The 26,204-nt window shown below is 47.4% G+C and overlaps 1 protein-coding gene and 1 non-coding gene across 2 annotated transcripts in view; both read right to left on the reverse strand.

The window, feature by feature from the left end:
• KCNIP1 (potassium voltage-gated channel interacting protein 1) overlaps window positions 1-26,204 on the reverse strand; it is a 247,469-nt gene that overhangs the window by 18,965 nt on the left and 202,300 nt on the right. The window lies entirely within an intron of this gene.
• Window positions 3,166-3,272, reverse strand: LOC111828340. Its single transcript, XR_002832180.1, has one exon. It is a non-coding gene; the product is annotated as a U6 spliceosomal RNA (small nuclear RNA).

Genomic DNA, 26,204 nt, shown 5'->3' on the forward strand with positions numbered 1-26,204 from the left:
AAAAAGGAAATACTGCCTACTTAGAAGGCCCGCCGCCTCTTGGAATTGTTTCAAGACTCAGATCATTACATGAAGGCCTCCTCCACCCCCACGGAAGCAGCCTGCGTGCCACTGTCTGGGGAAGCTCTGTCTGCCTGTTCTGTTTGGGCTGAAATAAACAAGAGGTGGGAGTCGGACCTGGAGGAAGCCTGGGGCCCTTGCCCAGACCTCTCACTCTGGAGAAAGCAGGAGGACAGGGGCGCCCCTCCATCAGTTTGCCCCTCTACAAACCACCACCTCCCTGCTGAGGAATCTTCAGGATAAAGGCCCGGATTCCCCAGCTGGCATGGAAGGGTCTGCTCTGGGGCCCAGGTTACCTTTCTAGCACAGTTCCCCGCAATTGCCCAGCGTGGGTTTTCTGTGCAGCCACAGTCTGCTGGTGTCTGGACCCCTGTCTCTGCCAGAGCGTGGGATCAGCGGACCCCAACCCCAGCCGCTCTCTCAACCTGGCTTAAGAGCCACCTCCTCTGGCAGCTCTCACAGAATGCCACGTGGAAAGCTCTCTTTCTGTCCAAATTCCAGAAGCACTTACCATCTATATATATAAAAGCCTAAGCGACCGTCGAAACTGAAACAACCAAACAGATGACCGAACAGGCTGTGTGGGGCAACCAGGCCAGCAGGGGGATTAGTGAGGGACGACCAAATGACTGAGCAGCAGACTGCGTGGACAAACCGGCAGTCCGACATCCCCCGAGGGGTCCAGGATTGGAGAGGGTGCAGGCTGGGCTGAGGGGACTCCCCCCCCGCCCCCCCACATGCACGAATTTTGTGCACCGGGCCTCTAGTCTTCAATAATCACCAACAGATACCCAATCTACCTTTGGGGGTTGGAGCTTTCTTTTACCAGAGTGGGGTGGGGTGAGAAGACGGTGCCTTGTTCCTGTTTGGTTGGTTTTTATTTTTTGTATCTCACTCCCCAGGTGATGTCCAGTGTCCGCTTTGCACTTAGTAGGTGCTTAGTAAGTGCTCATTGTTTGCTAAGAGTGTGTAGAGCTACAAGGAGCTAATTAGGAAATACATGAAGAGCCTCGAGACAGCAGCCAAGAGGATATCTGGAAAGCATTTGGCTAATTAGCGGCCAATTCCTTCGTTCGTTGGACAGCTTCCTTCGGAAATCCTAGTCTGGCAGCCCTCAGGGTACAGCTGTTGTCTCACTTCTTTTAACTGTGAATCTTGTCAACATTTATTCCACATAAAAGATGGATTTTTAGCTTCTCTTTAGAATCTGAAGCGATAGCTATGCAGGCCTGCATTACCACCCGGCAGCAGCTGGCTGGAGCTGAGGAGCAGTGGCTCGCTTTAGACAGGCATGAGCTCGCTAGTAAACCGCAGTCCCCACTACTCCCTATTACCTCTCCACACTAAGACCAATGGACAGTTGTTATCCATCATCACTAATCTACATGACCTGCCTGAGCCTGCAATCCCTGTTTAACAACCCTCCTCCTCCACACCACGTTTTTCCAGGTGACTTCCGTGCGTCCTGTGATCATCTAAAAGCGTGACAGAATATCATGTTTTGGATCCTCGGCAACATGGAGAAAAACGGTGTCCTGTGATTAGAGAGGGCCTCTCCCGATTCGGGCTGTGTCAGATGTTTGCTTCTGTGCTGCTAACATCACATGTCAGGAATGGGATAGACTGCCCTATTTTACCAGGAGAAATGGAATCAGAGATCTTATGAGCTATCCTTGGGGTTACAAAGATAGTGAACAGAAGAGCAAAGACTAATCTCGTCCTCTGATTGACAGTCAGATGCTTTCTGACATCAGGGATCATCCTGTGGGTCCCTCAGGGGCCCGCTCATGTGTCTCTGTGGTTCTCTGTCTCAGCAGGTCAGGGACCAGCCTCCTCTATCCACGCTTTCCACATTGTCAGCGCTTGAGCATTTGCAGACCCAGTCTTAGGTGGCAGAAAGGGAGACGCCAAATAGTTTTCGGGGTCCCCTCCTCCCCTGCCTCAAGCTGCCGGCCGCCCATTTAGCATTTCCAATTCTGTTTCCCTTTTCTGAGCACGAAGCAACCTTCACCAGGTAACAACAAAGCTATGTAAGCCACAGAGCGTACGAATTACAGAGATGCTTTTATCCTGCCCTCTAACATCACAGATGTGGCTGACCGGTCCAAGGTCGCACACCGGATTCCTGGCAGAGCAGGATTAAACTCAAGTCCGTCCTTCTGCCAACGCAGAGTTGTTCTCACAACGCCATTCACTCATTCGACAAACAATTGCTGAGTAGCTACTAAGTGCCAGCTACTCCTCTAGGCCCTGGGTGGTGGAGAGCAGGGGTCAGAGGTGGTGCTGCGTGCTGTGGATGAAAAATAAAGCAAGTGACAGCACTAGAGAGAAGCGGTCACGGGAGGCACTATTGTACACACGGGGGCCAGGGACGGCGCCCGCAGCTTAAGGGCTGGAGGCCTGCCTGCCTGGCGTCAAGAATACAAGGGGCTGGAGAAAGTGTCCGGGAAGACTTTTTCTAGCGAATCAGGAACTTCCTCTTTATTCTTGTTTTAGTTGGCCCAGGACCCTGCAGGGAGAACTAGGTCCTGGTAGTCATAATTAAAAGGGAGAGATTAAACATGTAATATGAGTGTGTTAATTAGCAGAATCTAGGAAGGTAGGAAGCAGTGGGACCAGGGTTAGGGATGTGAAATGTAACCCTGTATACATTTCAAATTATTTCTCAGAAATATTCCTAGATGAGGAGAAAAGCAGGTTTTGTAAAATAAGAAATATCTATCTATCTATCTACCTACCTACCTACCTACCTACCTATTTATTGATCTACCGTTAGAACAGTGATGGCGAACCTATGACACGCGTGTCAGAGGTGACACGTGAACTCATTTTTTTGGTTGATTTTTCTTTGTTAAATGGCATTTAAATATATAAAATAAATATAAAAAATATAAGTCTTTGTTTTACTATGGTTGCAAATATCAAAAAATTTCTATATGTGACATGGCACCAGAGTTAAGTTAGGGTTTTTCAAAATGCTGACATGCTGAGCTCAAAAGGTTCGCCATCACTGCTCTAGTATATCATACATAAACATCTTAGCAGTGATTATCTTTGAGAGTTCGGATTTTGAATGGCTGTTACATTCTCTCTCTCTCTTTTTTTTTTAATATGGAATGCTTCACGAATTTACATGTCATCCTTGCGCAGGGGCCATGCTAGTTTTCTCTGCATCGTTCCAATTTTAGTACATGTGCTGCCGAAGCGAGCACACATTCTTTTGAGACTTAAATGAGCTGATGAGTGGAGGTGTACCTGGCATGCAGTATACGCTTCATAGATGCTACACAGCCCCCACCTAACTTGCCCCGAACCTGGAAAGAGGAGGGAAAAAGAAAGACAGCCTGGTTAGAGGCGGTAGGTTGGATGATACTCTCCATTCTGGAAGAGGCATTTCTGAGACACGGGGTGTGTGTGTGTGTGTGTGTGTGTGTGTGTGTGTGTGTGTGTGTGTCTTCCACTGACCAAAACAACAGCTGACAGCTGACATTTCAGAAGCATTTCCTAGGTACCAAGCCTGCATCTAGAGTTTCCTGTGCATTATCTCCCGTAACCCTCCCCAAACCCCTGTGAGCTCCATGCCGCTACCCTCTTAAAGACAAAGGACCTGAGACTTGGAGAGGTAAGGTGACCTGCCCAAGTCCGCACAGTTGGACACGGCAGACCTGGGACTGAAATCCAGGTCTGCCTGATGACACAACCCTTGTTCTTAACTGCACATCACGTGTGTGCGCGCTATAACCGCATCGAACGGGGTGAAAATTCCAACTTTGCCACTTGCATGCGATCCTACCCCCGTCCCCGGGTCCCGTGAGGACCAAGTGTGACAGGCATGCGAGACCTGTGCCTGCGTGTGCCGTCCCATGCTCCCTCATTTGGGTCCCCAAGGGGCCACTCCATGGCACCTGGGTCTTCTGGGGAAGGGTCCCAGAGCTCCGCTGCTGAAAAAGCAAATTTTTATTTTTTTTTGCTGTAGCTGTGCAGCTAGATCTTTAATATTTAATTAGGGAGACCTTCCGCTTGGAGAGAGGGCAGGACTTGTTATTAAATCCCCGCTGCTCGGGCTCCCTCACTCGCCCGTGGGATTATTCATTCATTTCCAGTCACACAATTTAATATTGCAGCAGCTAATGGGGAGATGTTGATAATTTGTAAAGCTGGTTGGTCCCCAGGCCATTGCAGGAAGCTCTGTGCCTGGGCCTGACGCGGGGCTCAGGCAGATTCCTGGGAGGCGAGGGCTCCCCGGCGCCTCCTTCTCATTATGGGCGAACATCCCCGATGCCCCTGAGATGCCACTGGGGAGTCAGGAGGATCGGAAGACCTTCGCTGCACAGTCACAGCCTCTAGGAGTCAGGATTCTGGGACACCTGGGTACACTAAAGGCTTTTGGTGTTAAACTTGGCACCCAGGGTGTGTGTTAATCAGGTGCAGTAAGGCATGGGAATGACTGTCACGGACAAAGAAGTTTACACCCCCAGGTCCCTAAAAACAGGCAGCACGCACGCCAGGCAGGGCCACGGGAAGCACCAAGGCTGGTCAGGAGGCAGGGGGAAGGGGGGAGCGGGGTGGCCCACAGCCGTTATTGGGGATTTCCTGGGAAGGGACTGGTGAGGCCGCTCAGGTATGCAAGTAAGTTTAGGATTAGAAAGTTTGGAGAATTTTGGCAGCCTCCGAGCTGGGGGAGGGCCGCCTAGTTGTCCAGTACCTGGCCCTGGGGTGACTTAGGGCAGAGGGAACGCTGGCTTGGTGGGTGCGAGTTAGATAAAGGAGCCGGCTGGGGCAGGGGCCGGACTGCTGGTTTGCATATCGAAGGCACACTTGCAGGGGAGTCATTGGCTAGTCCCAGGAACAGCGGCTCTGGGAGGCGAGGGGCCGTCTCTCTAGGATCTAGGCCCCAAATGCAGGAGCATCAAGAATACAGAAAATAAGAAAATACAGTCACTGGAGTTTGGTTCTGCAGTCAGACAGATGTGGGGCCAAAATGCCTCCTTTGGCATTTCCTCGCTGGGGTGTTGGGCGTGACCATTCCTGGGATCAATTTGACGTACTCAGCATTCTGCCCTCCCCCCCCCCTCCCCACTACACCGACTACAGCAAAGCTCCAGCCTATAGGCTGAGCCCTCCCGGCGGGTTCTCCGCAGGAACAGGCAGAAGGGCCTTTGTCAAACAGCCATCCAGAGAGCACGGACCATGGAGTGCCTAGTACGTGCCAGGCACGGGGACGGCAGTGGGACTGCGATGGTGAGCAAGGACAGGTGTGGTTCTTGGCCCAGTGAAGTCACAGTTTGGTGCGAGAGGGACTTCACCTAAGAACCACAGACACAGGTATAAATTGTCACTGTGAGACGCGCTGCAAGGGGGCGCTATTGGGTGCTATGGGAGGGAGTGGCAGGGGGCTCGGGTGTAGTGTGGGCAGTCAGGGAGTGATGGCGGCCTGAGATCTGTAGGGGGGGAGCTCACTAGAGGGGAAGGAAGTGTGTGTGTGTGTGTGTGTGTGTGTGTGTGACATTCTAAGTGGGAGGGAAGATGAGCTGGAGCTTCGCAGGACCCTCCTGTGTAGAGGCTCTGGGGAAGGAGAAATCAAGGTTCAAAGGAAGTCCATCTGAATGTGCCCTTGCTTTAAAGCCTCCGGTGGCTCCCCACTGCCTGCAGGAGAAAGGCCATGCTCCGTAATGAGCGGGCCAGGCCTTTCATGATCTGCGCCCTGCTTAGCTCTCAGGTTCAGACAAACATGGTCTCTCTCCTCCCCACTGTCCCCCTGCCCCCACACTCACTCTTTCCAGTGCTTGCTGTTCCGCCAACACGACTTCCTGGATGATGCTTTCCTGCCTTTGCACCTGCTCTCGCCTCTGCCCGCTGCCTGATTTCCTTCCCTGTGCTGGGTTACGTCCCGGTCTCCTTCAGATCGATCCCCTTGCACTGCACACCTCCAGGGGACACTGTTTAGACGACAGTGTGAGTGGATTCTGCTGGGCTTGTGCAGCCGCCATAAAACATCACCTCGAGGGCCACTTCCTCAGACACGGACGCTCTGCTGTCCGCCCAGGCAGCATCGGCACAGGGGATGGTCGGCGCAGCGAGGCTTTTCTGTCCCCCTGACCAGGGGCTCCTCGAGGCTGAGGCAAGTTCAGTCACTCATTTAACCAATAGGTGCTGAGCTCCTATTCGGTGCCAGGTACTATTCTAAGTGCCAGCAACGTGGTCGCAGAGAAGTCAGGCCTGTGCTCAGTTCAGCAGGACTGGCACATTAAACACATAATCACATACATGAATATGCAGTTATGAACGGTCTTAAGTGCTGTGAGGGAAGAGTGGGGGTGTGGTGAAGAAGAACCAACAAGAATCTGATTTGAGTTAGAAGGAAGGAGAGTCTGCCCTGCTAGTGGTTGAATGTTGACCCATGCACCAAGAGGTCACTGGTTTGATTCCCGGTCAGGGCACATGCCCAGGTTGCAGGCTCAATCCCTGGAGGGGACTGTGCAGGAGGTAGCCGATGTTTCTCTCTCATCGATGTTTCTATCTCTCTCTCTCCCTCTCCCTTCCTGTCTCTCAAAAAATCAATAAAAACACATTAAAAAGAATAAAGAAGGAAGAAGAGTCTGCAGACATACGACCTGAAGAATAAGGGTGAGCGAATAGTAGGAAGAGTTTCCGAGAAAGTGAACAGCATGTGTAAGGATGATGAGATGAGGATGAGCGTGTCCTTTTGAGGAACTAACTGGAGACCGAGGGAGGAAGTGGGGTGTGGTAACTGGTCAGATCAGTCAACTTTGGGTTTCCACCTTTCAAGCAATGGGAGGCAGAAGTACCACATTTATAATTGCCCCAAACTGGAAACTCACCTAAGTGTCCATCAACTGTAAAATAAACACAAGTTCTTAGCATATTCACACAATGAAATGCTACACAGTGATGTGACTGAATTAACCGCAGCAGCATCCTCCAGTATGGACGACCATGGAGAGTGCAAGTAAAATTGATCTGTGCTATTAGAAGTCATGATAGCGGTTATCCTTGGAAGTAGCGGTTGGAATGGAGCAAGTAAAGAGCCTCTAGGATGCTGTGGTGGTGGTGACTTGTCTCCTCCTTCTGTTTTAAATCTGGGTATCGGTTACATGGGTTTTGGTGCACATTCTCTCTCTATATAAAAGGTTAATATGCTAAGTGTCCGACCATCCAGGTAATGACGTCACATAGCAACGCCCGGCTTTCTCTCCCTAGCGACCAGCCTTCTTGCAGTTTCTTCAGCCCAGGAACACTACCTGATTTACAACCAGGTGGAAACATTTCACACTTTAATCAAATGTCTGTGAAGTATTTTCCCGTGCCTCATCTCATTTGACCCTCACAGAAGTCCTGGAGTGGGTAGATAGGAGCCTCGGTGGAATCCTATTTTCTTTTCACTAGAAACTTGACCCGACTGAAAAGAAGTAAGAAATGGTAGACCTTGAAAATGACTTCAGGTTTTCTCACTGCGCAGAACATAGTCAAACACTGCTGCAGTTAAATATTTTACCCTTTGTTCTCCCTGCATGATCTACAATAATAATGTGCTTCGTGTTGATATTTACTGCTGTGTTGCTGACAACTACCTGAAAGAGAAGTTGGGGTGCTTCACTGGCCTGGGAAAAGTTTAGCTACACCAGAAAGCAGGCCTAATGAGGCAAGTTTATTCTTATGTATAAAAGGCTAAGTTGACTCATGCATGTGTGATACATATAAAGCTTTCGCTGGCACCAATCACATGCGTGTGTTTTGATCTGTCATTGTCGATCGTGAATTTGGTTGACACTTCTATTATAGAGAAAGGACAAATAGCGATATTAAAATATTTCTTCTAATTAATTTCCTTTCAATGTGCACGAATCTGTGCACCTGGCCATTAGTATTTCAATAAGATGCAGACAGACCTGCTAGGAGAGTGCTGCAACTGGCTGAGAGATGCTGTGAACTCTGAAGGAGACCAGTAAGAGGCAGATTTTGCATCTCTTTAGCAGAGAGAGTCCACCAGACTTGGGGATGTATTGGGGGGGGCGCGGTGTGAGGGGAAGGGACCAAGAGGTGACAAGGACGACTTTCCAGGCTTGAGCAATTGGGTGGAGGGTGGAACTGTGTTGTGCAGTGGGGAAGGCTGGGAGAGAGCTGTGTCACCTCTCTGTACGGCGGGCCCTAGCAGTGGGGCTGGTACAGAGAATGGGTGTGGTTAATGCTGACTTATCTTTGGCTATTTTAAGTCAATAACCTGGAAATCAGTGCAGGGAGGACAGTTAGTTACCAACCTCGTGTTCTACACATTTCATCTTCTTAGGATAGTTCAGAATCATTTGTTCTCCAAACAACACCTTTTTGTAGGAGGGTTCATGGATGCTTGTCAAGTGGACAGAACACATGTGTTCTCCTTGCAGGTAGAACGCCAGGTTGTGTGCACGGGCGCCAGTGGGAACAGCTGCGGGTGCTCCTCGTGGTCCTAGGTGTGAAGAGGTGCGGGAGGGACATTTCGGGAGAGCCTGTCGGTGAAGCTGTTGTGTCCAATGCATGCCCCAGCCTGCGTTACATACGCCTTCAGTAACCGCATGAGGGTTAGTTATAAGCACCCATTTCTACGTCATTAGGGCTTGGTTACTAGTCATCAAGGGACAAAGTGGCAATGTGAACTGCCTTTGTCTTTGCCACACTGCCCCTGTCTGGCCGGGATGAAGGTCTGAGAGGGTGGTGGAGGTCACCTCATCTCAGTCTCCACCTCAGTCCCCACGATAACAGGACGGAGTCCTGATGCTGAGAAAGTGCTTGGAGATCTCCCAAAAAAGAGCATCTCTAAGGTTCTGTTTTGCCATAAAAAAACAACAACATTTACCCATAATGTCTCTTTATAGGATAATAAAAATGAACCATCTGTGGTTCATTGGGAGCCGTCTCAGGCTTATTAAAAATATATGAATTTTTACTTTAAGAACGAGATGGCCGTATTATTCAAAATTGCAAGCTAAAATGTATTATCTATTATTAATTTATACTTAATAGACATCTTTCTTATAGATTAGCATTCTAATTACTTCTGAAAAAGTGGGCAGCAGCGAGGCGAGGTTTCCAATTAAAATGGTCCCGAAGATAAATTGAGGTCTTTGGCTGAGAGCACGTCAGCCTTTCCCCCATCCGGGATCGATGGCATTTGTCATCCTGGAGGGGCCAGGCCAGGATGCTCATTTGTGCCAGATCTGCCCCCAGAGTTTGGGGTTCTCTGGGGTGCTTCCCACCACGGTTCCTGCAAAGGCGCCGCCTGAGAGCCACACGCCTGAGAGCCGCATGGGTGAGCGAGCCGGCAGGGCGAAGCTGCCTCCACCCTGCCTCCTGCTGCCTTTCCTCCTGTCAGCTGCCTGGCTGTCCCAGGGCCCTTCTGCTTGCTAATCCTCCCCTGAGCACAGCCACAAAGTCCCTATATGACAGGAGAAATCACAGGGTCTTTCAAATACTTTATACAATTGAAAAACCTCATTCATGTCAATTCAAATCAGGCCATGTTGACGGAGAGCCTTCGGCAGTCAGATGCTTGCATCTGTGAAGTCGGAGAAGTGGAAGGAGTTGGAGGCGGTGCCCAGAGAGTTTGGCTTGAATTCCATACAATTCTGGCGCCTGCCCAATGGCGTTGTCTCGTATTGTAGGACACTCACTTGTCGGGGTCTTCCTGAGGGTTAGGTGCTACCCAGGATCCAGCACATAGTAGGTGTGCAGCAGGCGGGACTCCTTCCCCTCCTTCTCCTGTCTATTCTTGTGTGAGGAGGGTGGTGGTGAACTGAGTCCTGGGTTACCTTGCTTGGGTGTCAATCTGGCGCCATCTTTTAAAAAAATATTTTTATTGATTTCAGAGAGGAAGAGAGAGAGGGAAGGAGAGATAGAAACATCAATGATGAGAGAGAATCATTGATCGGCTGCCTCCTGCATGCACCACACTGGGGCCTGAACCTGGGCATGTGCCCTGACCAGGAATGGAGCCATGACCTCCTGGTTCATAGGTCAATGCTCAACCACTGAGCCATACCAGCTGGGCATTCTGGTGCCATCTTTAAGTGACAATGTGTGGGAGGCTGGCCTGTCCCCAAAGAGGCCAGCACAGGGCAAAGAACACAGGACCATATCCTGAAATCCCTGGTTTCCATTCTCTGAGCTTTGATTCCTTCTGCAATGAAAAGGTAGTGGCGGTGGCGGTGGCGGGGAGTGAGGGGTGAGGGGGTCGGGGGGTGGCTAGGATAAGGCACTGGATTTCTACTTTCCTAGCCTTGGGAAGTTCTCTATATTTTTAGTTTATTAATCAATTATGGACCAAATCTCCAGAAACTTCTCTACATTAATTGAACCTATACTATTTTAAACTTACATTAATTCCTTCTTGAGAGACCAAGTTTCATTAAGTTTATTAGTTTTGAGCACGTCAAACTTCTTTTAATCGGTCCTAGTGTACCTCTTTTAACTTAATTTTAGTATGTTTAGGATCTGCTCAGCACTCATTTATTTGTTTAACAAGCATAGAAGCACATCCAGCTCTCCGTATTAAGATTTTAGGAAAGAGGGCATTTGTACAAAAGAAGTTTAATGAATTCCTGTGTCAAGACATGCCGAGTGCTTTCACATCTGTTAATTTTTTATCGTCCCAGCAATCCTGGGAGGTGAGTTAGTGTCCCCAGTTTGCCACTGGACAAGCTAAGGCTCAGACAGCTTAAGGGACTCCCCCGGGCCCCACGGAGTAAGTGTCTGTACTGGGATCTCCCTGTAAAGCTACGCTGCTCCCACGATGTCGATGTCGCAAGAGGGTTGCCCTATGATAACCTGCGCCCAGCTTCTTTCCACCTCCTTCTATTTACACACGGAGATGGAAGCGATTATTCCCGGAGGAGCTCCGCGCTGGTTCTTTGCTTCTCCTGACCTGGAGGATTTTTAAAAACTTATTCATTTTTTATTTATTTTATTAATTAAATCTTTATTGTTGAAAGTATTACAGATGCCCTCTTTCTTTCTCCCACTGACCCCCTCTAGCCTGCCCCTGCTCCCCGCCCTAGGCCTCCACCACTCTATTGTCTGTGTCCATGGGTTATGTATATGTGCCTACAAGTTCTTTGGTTGATCTCTTCTCAGCCACCCCTGCCTCCCCCCTGAGCTTCCACAGTCTGTTTCATGCTTCTTTGTCTCTCGCTCGCCTTGTCCAAAATGGCTCGGAGCAGAGACCCGAGAGGAGGGGTCCTTCGGGGCTCCCATCCAGCAGCCTGCTTCTTCCCTGTTGCACTTGGCCGTGGCAGGATCTGAGGGTATACGGTGCAGGGACGGCTGCAGCTTAATGCAGACCTGGCTGCGCCGGAGCCCGTCCATTTCACACCGCGAATGTTTCATTGCATCTGGCCAGTGCGTGTGCTGCCTGCTTGGGGATCTTTGCTGGGGTGGTTCTTGGGGAAATTGAGGGCATGTATATCAAGCAGTTTTTGAATTATGTCTCTATTAGCCTCTGTGAATGTCTCTCTGAGGAGGCCAGGAGAGCTCTATTAGTGGAGCAGTTTAGAACAGGATTGGAGGAAGCCGTGGGGGGATATCCCGCAGGGAACAATCATTATAAACAGCACTTCCATGTAAACAGGCCTTAATGTGTTTTCTATATTGAATTCCTGAGAGTGAGACTCTCGGGTGTCTCAGCGCCTGCTTCAGCGCCGTCCCCCTGAAGTGAGGGGAACTGAGGCAGAGGCTCCGTGGGCCCTGCTGGCTCCCTGGGCACCACGAGCCTCTGAGACCATGGCATTGCTGAGCTTTGGGCAATGTGACGATAATGGTATTGTTGTGTGGCCTTGAGGAAGTGACCTTGGGCAAGTCACTTCCTCCCTTTGCCCCCCTGTAGAATATTTATTGTGTTAGCATGGAGCCAAGTGTTCTCACACAATCCTCCCAGCATCCTGCAAGCTGAGGTATATTATCCCATTTCACAGACTAGGAAACTAAGTTTCATGGAAATTAAGTACTTTGCCCAAAGTTATAAGTCAACACATGACAGAGCTGGGGTTTAAATTCTGGCCTCTGATCCAATTCCAGGGTTATTTCCATGACTCCTGGTCACTTCCATGCTCTTCAGGGTCTGGTCCAGCTAAGTGTTCTATGACACATTCCTTTTCGTTGCCAGAAGCTTGGTGCTCTCATCTTTCCCTTTGCAACACCCCCTCAACTTATTTCAACTCTAGCAGCCTTGGGAATGGAAACATCGCCCATTAGTTCTGTTTTATGGCTGCTGATGGTACAAGCCCAGTGCACACATAAGGCGTCCTAACGGATGGGTGGTTGTCATGGTGAAGATGCTGTAGGAATGCAATGGCCCTGGCTGGGTCAGATCCCCTCTGTCCACCATGGAGGCAAGTACATCATGGGTCTTCTTACATGGCGTGGAATCACGGGGCTACGAAAACTTCAAGGTTAGACCGACCTTAGCTGGTACTCAGTGGTTTTCAAACGCCTATAAAGGCAAGGAATTCTTTAATCAAAGGAAATTTTGCATGGAGGCTAACTAAGTACGTAAAATGGGTGAAAGCTGTCAGAGGCTGGGCTAGAGTGGGAGGTCAGTGTCGCTGTCCTTCCCCAAATCCCATAAGGTGATTGTGCAGATCACCATTTGGAAACCACTAATCTAATCACACTGATTATTTCACAGGTGACCAGTGTGAGCGCAGAGAGGGACATTCGTGTTGCCTGAGGGATAGGATTGAGTGTGGAGTCAGGTCTACTGATGCCACCCAGGCTCTTTGCTGAATCGTGTAGAAATGGCATGGAGGGTGTCCCAGGGCTGCGCTTGAAAGGGTTCTCAGGTCCTTTGCTATGAACAGGGTGGTCACTAATTTGTGCATGAACGAATCCATTTATCACTGGCTTTCACTGAGAATCCATTGAGCAGGTAGGAGAACGTCTCTATTCTTGGACTATTCTCTGCAATACCAGGCGATGACCCCAGGGCAGGCCAGAGCAGACTATTTAGCGTGGTGTGTGTGTGTGTGTGTGTGTGTGTGTGTGTGTGTGTGTGTGTGTGAAAAGGGAAAAGAGAGGGCTGGAGGAGTCAGGCTCTGGAGGAAAACAGAAGCCCACCAGAGAGGAGCAAGAAGTAACTCTGTGTTCAGTGTGCGATGTGGAGTCTTTGCTGTGAAGTTGGAAGCCTTTGTCTGGGCCCCAGTGCATTTCATGGTGTGAGAATAAATCCCTGGGCCCGTCACCCAGTAGTTATTTGTTCATTCATTCGACACTTCCTGAACATCTACTATGTGTTGGGCACTGTGCTGGGCAGAAGGAATATGTGGTGAGCAGGGCAGACATAATCATTGTCTTCATGAGTTAGCCCCTCCCCAAGTCTCCCCTTTGTCTGCAGGATAAAGACATTTATTCATCCATTCAGCAAATGTTTGTTCTTGGTGCCAGAACCAACTTTCCCTTCAAGTCAATTCCCCCAGGAGGCACTGTTTAGGTGACTCCTGAAGAGACAGGTCACCTCAACCACCTCCCCTCTAGCTTTTAAATTAAGCAAACATGAAAACAGCTGACAGTCTAAAGCCAGTACACTAGGTTAGCACCATCATTAAAGAAAAGTGTTTTACTCAGGCTCTTCATAGACAAATTCACTGGCAAAATGATTGCCTGCGCAGGGATCTGCTTTTCAAGAGGATTTCTGCATCAGTGAGCGTGCAGGAGGATGGGACATAGACTAGGTGGGTTTTGATGGAAATGGACTAAAAGCAGGGAAGTCAGGCAGAGAATGAATGGAAAGACCAGCCCCACTGGGCATCACAGTAGGAGGCTCTGAGGAGCATGAGAGGGGTTTGGGGCCTTGGGGCTGGATAGAGAGAAGATAAGGGGATACAGAGAGGGCAGGTGAAGGCAGAGAGGAGCAATCTGTGGGTGGCTTTGACATTTTAATCTTTGGGTATTGCCTTGAAGGAAATAAAGGAACAATACTGCAGCGCTTACTCATTTCAAGGGCTCTGGTTCAATAGAGTGCTGCACTGAATATAATAAACAAACGACTGTGTGCAACACCGAAGTCTATTTCAGAAAACCTCCAATGCCCAGCCTGAGAGATGACAGGAGCAGTAACTAGACAGACTGTTTTGTACAGCCAAGTTGGTGGAACTCAGAGACAAAGCAGGGTTTCTCCCTGGGGCTGGCTTTGTCTGGGGTGTGGTGTTCTGGCCATAGCTCAGGTGCAAGGTGGGCTGCTGTGACTTTTCCTGCAGTGTAGTCTCTAGAGACTGAAGCCCAAAGAGCAGCTGATAAACTGTTAATTAGCCAGAGGACTCTAAAGGCCAGTGGTGATAGGATGTAACCTACTGGACACCCCAGTGAACCACAGAGGCTGGCTAAACCTCCGTCCTGTTTGCCTCCCCACGCCCCTCCCTTCCTCTCTCCCTATTCCTTCCCTCTTCCTCCCCTGCCATTATGACCACTTCACTCTTCTCTCCTCTCTTTTCCTCTACCTTTCACCTTCCTCTCCTCTTTCTCCTCTTCTCCTTTCTCTTCTGTTCTGTCTGTAGTTGAAAATATTATGGACTGTCCAAGCAGGTTTATTTTATTCCTTAAGTAGATTTTATATTCACTTTTCTTAATACAAAAATCAGGTGGTAGCCCTTCTATGTCGCCATCCAGGAATCTGCATAATTATCATTAGCTTCTGAGCACGGCTGGTGTCACAATGGACTCAGCCTGGGGATAAGGTGGGATTGGGTTGCTGGGGCAAGCTACGCACACGTTCCCTTTACCTGTAGTGCAAGGGGTTGTTTTAAAAAGTGAGAATTCCTCACTTCTGCAATAACTGTATAAAGAGGGAAACATGTTTCTACAAATCCAGTAAGTTGAACATTTTATGTTTCCATGTCTCTGAAGAACCTCAAACCAATTACATGCAGTTGCTTTGGTGTGCATGTGGCTCTCACTCTTTCTCAGAACCTATGGTCTTGGGTAGAGAAAGAATTTGGAAACGTCTATCACACTTGTTATGACAGACTGTAAAATGCCAACTCTTCTATAGCTGCCAATCTAGCTGGGTGGTAGGTTTTCTCAGCTGCAGAATGGGCTTGGGAAGAAGGTGGGAAGGTGGTAGACTGACTGGAGTCAGTTCCATTTTGTTGGTCATGTTGGGGGTTGTCAGGCTGTGGCTGCCTAGATCTGGGGGCAGCTCTAGATACCCCTCTGAGACCCACGGGAAGGCTTCTGGACACAGAGTGCATTCTCCTGATTGGAGGAGGGGAGTCTGGCTGCTCCCTTGCTGGTCATACAAGTAGAGAAGTTCTAGAGACAGAACTGGTCCCCCCAGACAGGGGATGGTGCTGTGCTCACGGGGGATGAGATTTCTGAGGAAAGCCCTCCCATTTATCTTGAAAGAGGTATGTTCTGGGAACAACGTAAAGCCCAATAATGTAACGAGGATATTGTAATGAATAGATCTGGTAAGTAGAGAGGAAAATGGGAGACAAAAAATGTAAGTGTCCTTGTCTTCTGATATTTCATAGAAGGTGGGCAATAGACCCTGCTTAAAACCAGTATTTAAGTAATCAAGGATTAAGTGTGCCACATAAAATATAACTATATCTACAGAAGAATTAAAAATAACTAATCAAATCTGGAGGCAGAAAGAAGAAAAAGAGAAAAGAGAGAAGTGTGGCTAAGTGTGGAGAGGAGTAATCCACTTCGGTTAATTCATGTATTCAATGTGGGAGTGTGTATGCACCGTGTGTGTGTGTGTGTGTGTGTGTGTGTGTGTGTGTGTATCAGCAAGGCCAGGCTTTAGGGGAGAATCAATTCCTTGACTCTTCCAGCTTCTGATGGCTGCCAGCACTCCTCGACTTATGTCCACATCACTTCAAGCCCTGTTCCATCTTCATATCACCTTCTCCTTTTCTGTCTGTGCCTAATCTCTGCCTGCCCCTCTCTTTTATGACACTTATGATGGCATGTAAGTCCTAACCTGATAGCTCAAGATAATCTCCTCATCTCCATGTCCTTAACTTAATCACACTTGCAAAGAACCTTATTCCTTATAAAGTGACATCTACAGATCCCAGGGATTAATACCTAAAGTCTCTGCGGGGCCATGGTTCAGCCTACCATAACCCAACTGAGTGAGGTGATGAGTACTTTACCACCATAACCCGACTGAGTGAGGTGATGAGTACTTTACCACCATAACCCAACTGAATGAGGTGATGAGTAATTTACCACCATAACCCAACTGAATGAGGTGATGAGTACTTTACCAGTGGCAGCTAGAGAAGAAAAGGGACTCGCCCAAGGTCACACAACTGATAAATGGCACATCCAGGATAGGAACCCAGCTCTTTTGACTTTGGGCCCAATATCTATACAACTTCAACATTACTACTGGAAAATAAAATAAGATTAAGATCAAGGGCCTAAGAAAGACTACTGAAGGGTTTTCAAAGATGTTCCACAACTCTGCACAGAATGACTGCATTGTATTGGTACCAGTGTATTTAGTAGGAGGTGGTCTTCTCCTCTTAGTATACAAATGAGTGAACAGAGTTTCCCACATCACCATATGGTGGAGGCTCTGGCATAAAAGCCTCTGTGTGTAGACATGATGACACACCACATCTGGAACTGGTTTCCATGTTGAGGCACTTGGTGTCCAGGAAGGAGGGTAAAACTTTAGAGACAATACCTCCTCATTGCTATCCCTATGTCTTTGGAAATTTTTAATAGCTTCTCTAAACCTTTCTTCTTCCCTATATAAAAGGAACAAATGCTGTCTACTTTTCAGTGTTTTTAATTTTTTTCCTTAGAATGTTATTTTGAGGGTTATGTTGGCATATATATATATATATATATATATATATGCCTGGGCCATTATAGGTGCTGAATAAATGTTAATCCCTTTGATCACCTAGGGTGCCTGGGGGCAGTCTTAAACACACATTCTCTACATTTCACCTCAATCCCCTCATTACTACAACATTAAATGAATAACTGATATCTTCTGTGATAATAAAACAAAAAAATGTAATCTTGAGATGCTAGAGTAAGGGAAGGGAGATGGATACCTCTGAATAGGGAAAGGAAGAGCAGGGTAATAGTTCCACGGCACCTTCAGCCTAATAAGGAAGTAAGAAGCTCTAGCATTAATTTGTAATCTCAGTGGGTATCTGCTCTGAAGGTCTTTACTTCTCTTGGGATCTGGTGGGGAACAGCGACTTTGCCCAATTGCTATGGACTGGCAAGCTGAGTTTGGAGTTCTACAAGGCCCAGAAAGAGTCTCTCTGTGCACACAGAACTATTCTTACAGATTCTTACATTTCAGGTGGTTTTTAAGAAAGAACGTTTTATGAATGTGCTTCAGCTTTTAATATCTCAGGAAAACACAATCATAGACTCAGAATCATGGACTCACAACATTTCAGCTAAAGCTTAAAGAGCTCTTACCTACAGGGCTAACATATAGAACAGATAAAGTGGAGGTGGTCTTGAAGGGCTCAGAGCCTGGCTGACCAAACCAAATACAATGAAACCTCTGGGTCATTCCAGAATGTCATGAAGCAGAGATCAGAAATCATCAATATTCTCATGAGGAAACTGAGATCTAGATGACTTGACCAAGGTTAACCAGAGACAAATTATTGGTAGAAACCTGGTCTGACTCCTAGTCCAGAGCTCATCCAACTGCAAAATCCTGTACTTCAGTCTCTGGAATACCTCAGCTTTGGTTGGTACTTTAGCTAGTCCTTTGTCTGCAAAGGTATTTCATTATTATGTGTAGTTATGGCAGGTGATACCTCTTTGAAGAGAAATTCATGCTATGCCATGCTGTAACATAAGAATATACATGGAATACACATTGTTTATACATTGGATATACATTGTTAGAGGCTGGTCTTGTTTAAAGCTTTGCTCACCAAAACTGGGATCTTTCCAGGAGCTTAATTTTATGTGATAAGAATCATATAGAAAAATGATGTTCTCACAAGGAGGAGGAAAACATTCTTCGTTTATCCAGCTCCTTTACCTTTGGAAACCCAACCACTAACTTTCTAGTCATAAACTAGAACTTTTGAGTACATCCTCATTAAGGAATAGAAGTTAAAACCACAGCTGATGAGGTAGTTTCAGAATAAGGGTTCTTTTGAGGGTGAAGGTTAAGGGCTGGAGAAAGAAATGAACATTTGATAAATGTCTTCTAATTGTCAGGCACCGTGATTAGCATTTTTCAAAAGTTTTACCATCATCATCTTCCCAGCTCCTTCTTAAAGTCCATCAATATAATGACTTTTACAATTCATCGGTTTCTATGAACATTATAAATCATGAACAGATACCATGAGAGAGGATTGTGATGCCTTGTGCTGGTCTCTCACAGCCAGCAGTCCAAAAAGGCTCACATGCACGTAGGTCAGAAGAAAAGATGCTAACCCCACTTCAACCTCCTATCTAACTAGCCAGGCGTGACATTTCAGCACCACGGACAGCGCACCAGTGGGTTCCCTAGGAGAAAGGCGGGGATCAGCCCCGTTCTAACTTAGCCTGGCTTTTTTTCAAATCTCTAGGGTCTCCTCGCTACTTTCCGTGCGTTTTCTAAACTACTCTCACAACAACCTAATCCAAAAACCACATCTCCATAAAACGGGGAAGCTTGAAGGCTCGCTTACCGTCTGACAAGTCAATCAGCCCGAGGTAGTGCAAAAGTTTCAGAGAGGAGCACACGACCACCACTATTCCCAATGTTTGCAGCCCCTCGGACTCGCCCTCCATCCACATCCTCTCAGAACACAGGCGCACCAGCTAGGCGCCAGGCAGGCATCAGAAGTCAGAAACCCAGGCTCCCAAGCCTCCCTCCCCGCTGTTCTCCTTAGAGCTTGGTTTATTTTCACCAGCCTTCTTCCTTGCACTCCCCCTTCCCTCCTCCTTCCACGCCTCCCAGTTCCCTCCACCTTTCCCCTCCTCCTAGCCGGCAATCTCTGAGTTGTTTCATAGTAATCTTTACTTTTATTTCCTCTTCTCCTAAGGCAATTTCCCCAACGGTTTAACCAAGCCCCAAACATCTACTCCCTGGGTGTAACAATAATTGGCAACGTCTCCTGACATATTCTCTTTGTGACTCAGAGGGAATTTGCCTCAGTGTGTAGACTATTTGAGCCATAAAGGAAGCGGCTTCCTGCTTCCAATCTGAGATAGACTTAGAGGTGAAGGCTATTTTTGAAAGGGACAGTAATTTGTATTTCTCTGTGAAAAGCTAATCAAGCTTATTCGGGAATATACTAGTCGGTGGTCCTGTTTGACATTACAAAGTGTCCCAGGAAACTGTGTCACCAAGAGAGTAATTTTAAGCTGGGTTGAGCACATGGTTATATTTGTGTTTGGGCAGCTTTGATATCAATAGTACAAACCATTGAAAGCAAATCTGGATGAGCAAAACTTATGGAAATAAAGCAAACAAAACAAAACAAAACAAAAACCCAAGAGCAGAAGTGATGTTATTGGTGTGTTCCAAGCGTTTGGATTCCTCCTACACGGAATTGTCAGCAGTGCCCCCAGGGGAAGGGTGGCTAGCATGGTGAAGAGGAAAGACTGGAGACTTAGGGTCATGGAGACCTGTCCTAGGGAAAGTTCCTTCTTGTCCATGAGGCCTTGTTTCCTCTTCTGTGAATTACTCACCTCAACTAAGAGAACCTGCTCCAAACGTGAGAACAGACCATGCACTTAAATGCTGCTCTCAGATTTTGAGAGTACACTCTGTTGGCAACAATGTGGGGAAAAGACACTCATGAACTGTGGGTGGGAATGTAAATTCATATAACCTCTTGGGAGGAAAAATGTATATCTACACCATTTGATCCTGAAATTTCACTTGTGGGAATGCTCACTCATGTGCATAAATATATATGTCCTGGGATGTTCATCCCATCATTCGTTCGTAACAGCAAAAGAATGAAAAAACTTATATGCTCCTCAGTGAGGAAACTACAGTGCATGCATAAAAGAAATACTATACAGCCATTAAAATGATACAACACACTTATGTATCTTTCCCTGAAAGATTACTGAAAATATATTATTCAATGAAAAAGGCAAGTTGTTTAGTACATTACCATTTTAATTTTGAAAAGGGACACACACACACACACACACACACACACACACACGATGGAATATACATAATATATTTCCAGAAGGATACAGTGATAATTGAGAATTTTAATTTTCTCTGGAGAGGAGAACTGAGGGTCTGGGGTCAGAAGGAGACCCGTTGTTGAAATATTCTCCCATGTAAGTGTAATCAATTTTAAACAACAACTAAATGTGAATGCTGGTCTCTTCTTCCTTTCCTTCCTTGTGACAGAGAGACATATTCTACATATCTGAGCGAGACTTGGGAAACTTTGTCTTCTCTGCCTGCACACCCACCCCCCTGTTGGTTCTATATATCAACCTCCAATCTCATAGGTGCCTGGGCAGTGGTGTCCTGGAGTCAGGCCATTCCAGCTTGTGAAAGCTGATTTTACTAAATCATCAAGGCAGTTAGTTGCTAAATGTTTGAAATCAGACACAATAGGAGTATTTACACGATGGAGATTGGCAAACACCATACATGAGTACTTCCTCTCCCTCCCAGGACGCCACTCTGCCATTCCAGATCCCACCTGCCCAGGAGGAAACCTGACAAATTCACCTGCCCAGAGGTTTTCCTGACTTACTGGCTTCCTTTCCTCTGGGGCCCCAGCAAGTGTAATACATAACCCAATGGTCTCAGTGAGATTTCAGGTTCAGCATCTCCAGACATGAACTAAATTAGAGTGGAGAGCCTTCCAAGTTTCTGATAAGTCAATACTTTGTTCTCTTGGCTTCTCTAGCCTGTACCTCTCCTGGTTTCACCTGCTACTTCCTCTTTCTCTACAGCTTTCTTTCCAACAACTCTCTGCCTTTTAAGACTTGGGCTGTCCCCAACTATTTCCTACCTCTGTATTCTCCCCCTTTGCAAGCTTACACATGCTCACTGCTCCAGATGCCAGCTCTGGGCAGGTGGCTCTGGTCTCAGCCACTTTTCTGTCCTACATTTTCATCTGTTGCCCTGTTTCACCTCAACGCGACAGCGAAGCTCCACCAACAGGGATCAGATGCAAGACCAGGTGCCAGGAACTAGACTGAGTCCCTTGCCACTTTCTAGAATTTCTGGGGATGAAGGTTATGAGAAGGAGGAGTCATGGGCCCCACGTCCTGCCTGATGTCACTGTGTAAAGATTAAATTACCCCAAGAATTCTGGCCTCAAAGACAAGTCCCCTCCTGATTGTCTCCTAACCCTGAACTTTAGAAACACCCGCCTCTCAGGTGAGTTACCTAAATGACAGACGTAAGTACTATTTTCTAGAAAGTGTGGGGTTCTTTACACAGGCTCTCTCTGTATCCTCACAACATACCTTTGGGGGTATCGCCACTTTTCATCCCCAAGGAGACCAGAGGCAAATTCAGGTCTCACAGGAAGTGGGTGTCTGAGTGTCAAACCCAGGTCTACCTAGCACAGCCAGGTACTAAACGATGCTTCTATGGTTTGGTATTTGTGAGAAATACACGAACTGTTTATTAGAGAACCTGCCTTTTTCTCACATCACATTTCCATCCAGTGCCAAGTGGTATCTGCACAAATCTTCCCTCTACTTATAACCCCCTTCTAAGTTTGTATTGAAATTCCTTCTTTCACTTGATGAGAAAATTTTGCCCTAACTGGAGCACTTGTGGGATCCACTTCACAAATTGCTTTTTCTTATTTCCATAGAGATTGTAAGGTGAATACATCTGTGTCGTAGATATGACCCTGCACAGAATTGGACACCTCTCTCACTAATTTGTCCCAAATTACTATTTTTTCTTTGGTCAAGAATCATTACTTTGTTGGCCCTCTTCAATTCTTTATCAGCACCAGCAGGCATTTCCCCTCCATTCTGTTTGCCACGGAGAAACAAAGGTTGGGTCATTCATGAGATTTTCTCTCTGGGGGAGAAGGGTGGGGGTGGGGTGGGTGGGATGGGGATGGAGGAGGGAAGGTGAGTGGGTAGTGAACTGACCTCATGCACCAGATACCTGACTTTGGTTCTGACCCAGACACCACAAAAGACTGGATTCCAATTCATACCTTCACTTCCTGACAAATGGATACCAGCTGTGGTCTTCAAGGTCCTTTAGGAAACTTGAGAACCGAGACGGTCACACTCACAAATGCCGAGTGTCTTAGTCAGATCAGGCCACAGACAGGGTGGTTTAAGCAGCAGACATTTATTTCTCACAGTTCTGGAATCTGGGAAGCCTGGGGTCAGGGAGCCAGCATGGTCGGGTTCTGGCTTGTAGATGGTTGGCTTCCTGCTGTATCCTCCCATGGTGGAGAGAGAGCTCTAGGCTCTGCCTCTCCTTATGAAAACACTGATCTCATCACAAGGCGTCTACCCTCATGACCTCAGCTAAACCTAATCGCCTCCCCAAGGTCCCACCTGCAAATACCATCACCTCTGGAATTAGGGCTTCAACATATGAATCTGGGAGGGGGGGGCATAGACCATAATAAAAATAGTGCATAGGACCTAGTTTCTGCCAAATTATCAAAGGTTCGCAGAATCTCTGGGTTTAAATTTTAGCTCTGCCGCCTACTAGCTGTGTGACCTGGGACAAGTCAGTTAAACTTTTGGAGTCAGTTTCTGCATCTGTAAAATGGGAATAATATTGGTACTTGTATCATAGGATTGTTTCAATAATTAAGTGAGATAATGCCATAAGCTTCTTAGCAGGGTCCCTAATACCCGAGAATGGCAGCCCCTGGGGCCAGGCTGCCTGCACTGACTCTTCACTCTGCCTCCCTCTTAGCTCTGTGACTACTGGTGAGCTATTTACCCTTTCTGTCCTGAGTGTCACACCGTAAAACAGATATTCCCAGTACCTATTTCAGACAGTGATTGTGAAGACTGAAATACATTAGTCATTATTCATAGAAAGAACTATCATTATAATTATCATTCTCTTCTGCTCGAGGAGATAATCAGCTGGGTCTCGAGGAGAAGGTATAGCTGAATATAATAGTTCCATGAATATGTACAGTTTGAAGGTTTGCATCTCGGGAGAGGAAGGAATACTGTCTCAGGTGGGGAATCAAATCTCCTCTGGAAATTTCTGGGTGCTTGAAATTAGTTCCTTAGTCACAAATCTTCCCTCCGGACAAATGGTTTCCTCTGAATACGACTTGTCGCTGCTTCAACTTGCTTGAGTGTCTGCCTCCAGCAGTGAGAAAATAAGATTCTGTTTTAGCCACTTCTGCTGCTCTCAGCTGCTCACTTCTGTGCAACCTGAAGCAAGCAGAGGTGGCCTGTGGCGCAGTGTCCCGAGGACCCAGGAGCGTGTCACTTCGTTACCTGGAATCTACAATGCGATGCTGGCATATGGGTTTCTGAGTGGCCTTCCGGTAAAGTACTAAGTCTCATTTGGATAAACTAATTTGGTCCCTCCCAATAGTGACCTGACTCTCTGGCTAGTCATTATTGACCCTAATAGGATTTTTTCTTTCTTTATTGATGAAGGTATTAAATATGTGTCCTTATCCCCACTCCCCCCCCCCCCCCCCGCTGATGCCCTCACCCCCTTGGTGTCTGCGTCCATTGGTTAGGCTTATATGCATGCATACAAGTCCTTTGGTTGATCTCTCCTCCTTCCCCCACCCTCCCCTACCTTCCCTCTGAGGTTTGAGCATCTGATCGATGCTTCTCTGTCTCTAGATCTGTTTTGTTCATCAGTTTATGTTGTTCATTGTAATCCACAAATGAGTGAGATCATGTGATATTTATCTTTTTCTGACGGACTTATTTCGCTTAGCATAATGCTCTCCAGCTCCATCCATGCTGTTGCAAATGGTAGGAGATCCTTCTTTTTTACAGCAGCGTAGTATTCCATTGTGTAGATGTACCACAGTTTGTTAATCCACTCATCTGCTGACGGGCACTTACCAGCACAATTTACAATAGCTAAGATTTGGAAAGAGCCTGATAGGATATTTATGGGATGGGGCAGACAAAGGCAAAGCACCTCTATGCAAACGATGTGGCTGTGATCATTCCTGAGCGTGTTCCCAAGAGTTCTGATAGGGCAGTGGTTCAGGGAGATACTTGCCCCCAGGGGACACTTGGCAAACTCTGGAGGCATCTTTGGTTGTCAGAGCTGGGGGATGCTGCTGGCACCTAGTGGACAGAGGCCAGGGGGTTCTGCTAAGTATCCTACACTGCACAGAACCTCCCAACCACAGCAATGAAATCTCTGTCCCAAGTGCCAATGGTGTGGAGGAAGAGCAACCATGCTGTAGGGTAAGAGCAGAATGGCTGCCTCCCAGGATCTGGACAGCTTCTGTATGTTGTTTTCCAATTCACACCCAGACCAACGGTCTGTGTCAGAGCTCCCACCCACTCCAATTTTAAAGATGAAAACTCTGAAGCCTGGGAGGGGTGTGGAGTGACTTGGACAAGGGTGTGGAATGACAAGGACATCAAAACTATGACAAAGCAGAGATGTGATAGTTTCCCAGAGAGGACACAGCAGAGGAAGCAAACCCTAGTCCTTTAATCCAAGAGACATTTATAGAATGTCTATCATGAGCCAGGAACTATACTTGACACAGATGGTCGCCCATCTCCCAAAATGTCAAAGTTTAGTATCGGAGCAAGCACAACAGGCTCAACAGCATGGGCCTTGAAGTCAGATAGACCCGGTGGTGGGTTCCAGAATGGTTATTTACCAGCCCCGTGCTTTGGGGAAGTTACTCAATGGTTCTAAGCTTCAGTGTCCTCATCTGTAAGATGGTAATTATAACAGTACCTATGTCATAGTGTTGTTGTGACAGAGATAATTCAACAGGCGACTCATAAATACTAGCTGTCATCACCACCATCGTTATCATCATCACAACTCTTATTGAATAGATCAGGGGTAGAGCCTCAGAGTTTGAGTAAGTTGCAAGAGGTGGAACAGCTAGTAGGTGGTGGAACTAGAACTTGAACTCAGGTCTGTCTGACTCCAAAACCATCTAATTTAAACTGTATGGTGATGCCTCTCAAAGAATGGAGGACACGTAACTCTATCTGGCAAAGACTTTTTTTGAGGCGGGGGTGGGGGGAAGTTTTGGGGTGGGTGCAGTGCACATGAATGGCTGAGAGTCATACTTCATCAAGTACTTTTAAATAACAAGTACTTTAAAAAATGCTGTGAAGACACTAGTCTTTGGGGACCTCCTGTAATAGATGGAGATGATCTGTTATTAGAATATGGACTGCATGCAAATGGGGGTTCTACAGAGTATGAAAGAAACTCACTCTCTCACAAATTATGAATTCCTCCCTTCTCATGGGACCTGCCCCATCCCCGAAGACAAGCCAACCGAAACCCATCACCTCTGCAAGGGGTCACGGATTCGAATTAGTGTTGTCAGGATGAGCGATGTGTGTCTCCCACCACCCTGCCTGCAACCCTGTCCTCCAATTTCTCCTCCGTGTCCCCCCCCCCCTGGGAAGACATTTGTCTTCAGAGGCTGGCAGTGAGGCATTTGCCGTTACATACATCATGACACGCTTTACATATGCTCCGTGAAGCCGGGGCTAAATTATACTGGTGAGTTATTAAAAACAGCCCTCGATGCTATTATTATTTATTGCATTTCCAACTCTCCGCAGCAGCTGATTACTCGGCTTAATCTTGTATTTTTTTAATTCCCCACCCCGAAATTAATTCTCCGTGCAATGAATAAGCAAGGTCAGCCACACTGAGCACCCTTTGGAAAAGAAAGTTTGGATTCTGGAAAGGAGTTTGATGGACAGCCCTGGGACTGAGGCTCTGTTTCCCTGGAGGAGGAAGTCTCTCCCTTGAAACATGAGCACCTCTTCTCAAAGCCCGTCCAGAGGGGGTTCCCCAAACCTGGGATCTCACCACACCAGCCCCTTCCACTCAGGCTCCGCTGCCATCTCTGGCTGCCAGCAAAGGTCCTCAGTGATCCGGCCCCTGCCCGCCCCCAGCCTCACCTCTCACAGCCCTGCCTCTCCATCCAGGGCACAGTCATCACAGCGACCTGCCTTCCAAGCCTCCCTTTCACCGCAAACTCTGCCTCTACCCC

The sequence above is a fragment of the Myotis lucifugus genome, unplaced genomic scaffold, assembly GCF_000147115.1.
Source record: "Myotis lucifugus unplaced genomic scaffold, Myoluc2.0 scaffold_333, whole genome shotgun sequence".
Taxonomy (NCBI): Eukaryota; Metazoa; Chordata; class Mammalia; order Chiroptera; family Vespertilionidae; genus Myotis; species Myotis lucifugus.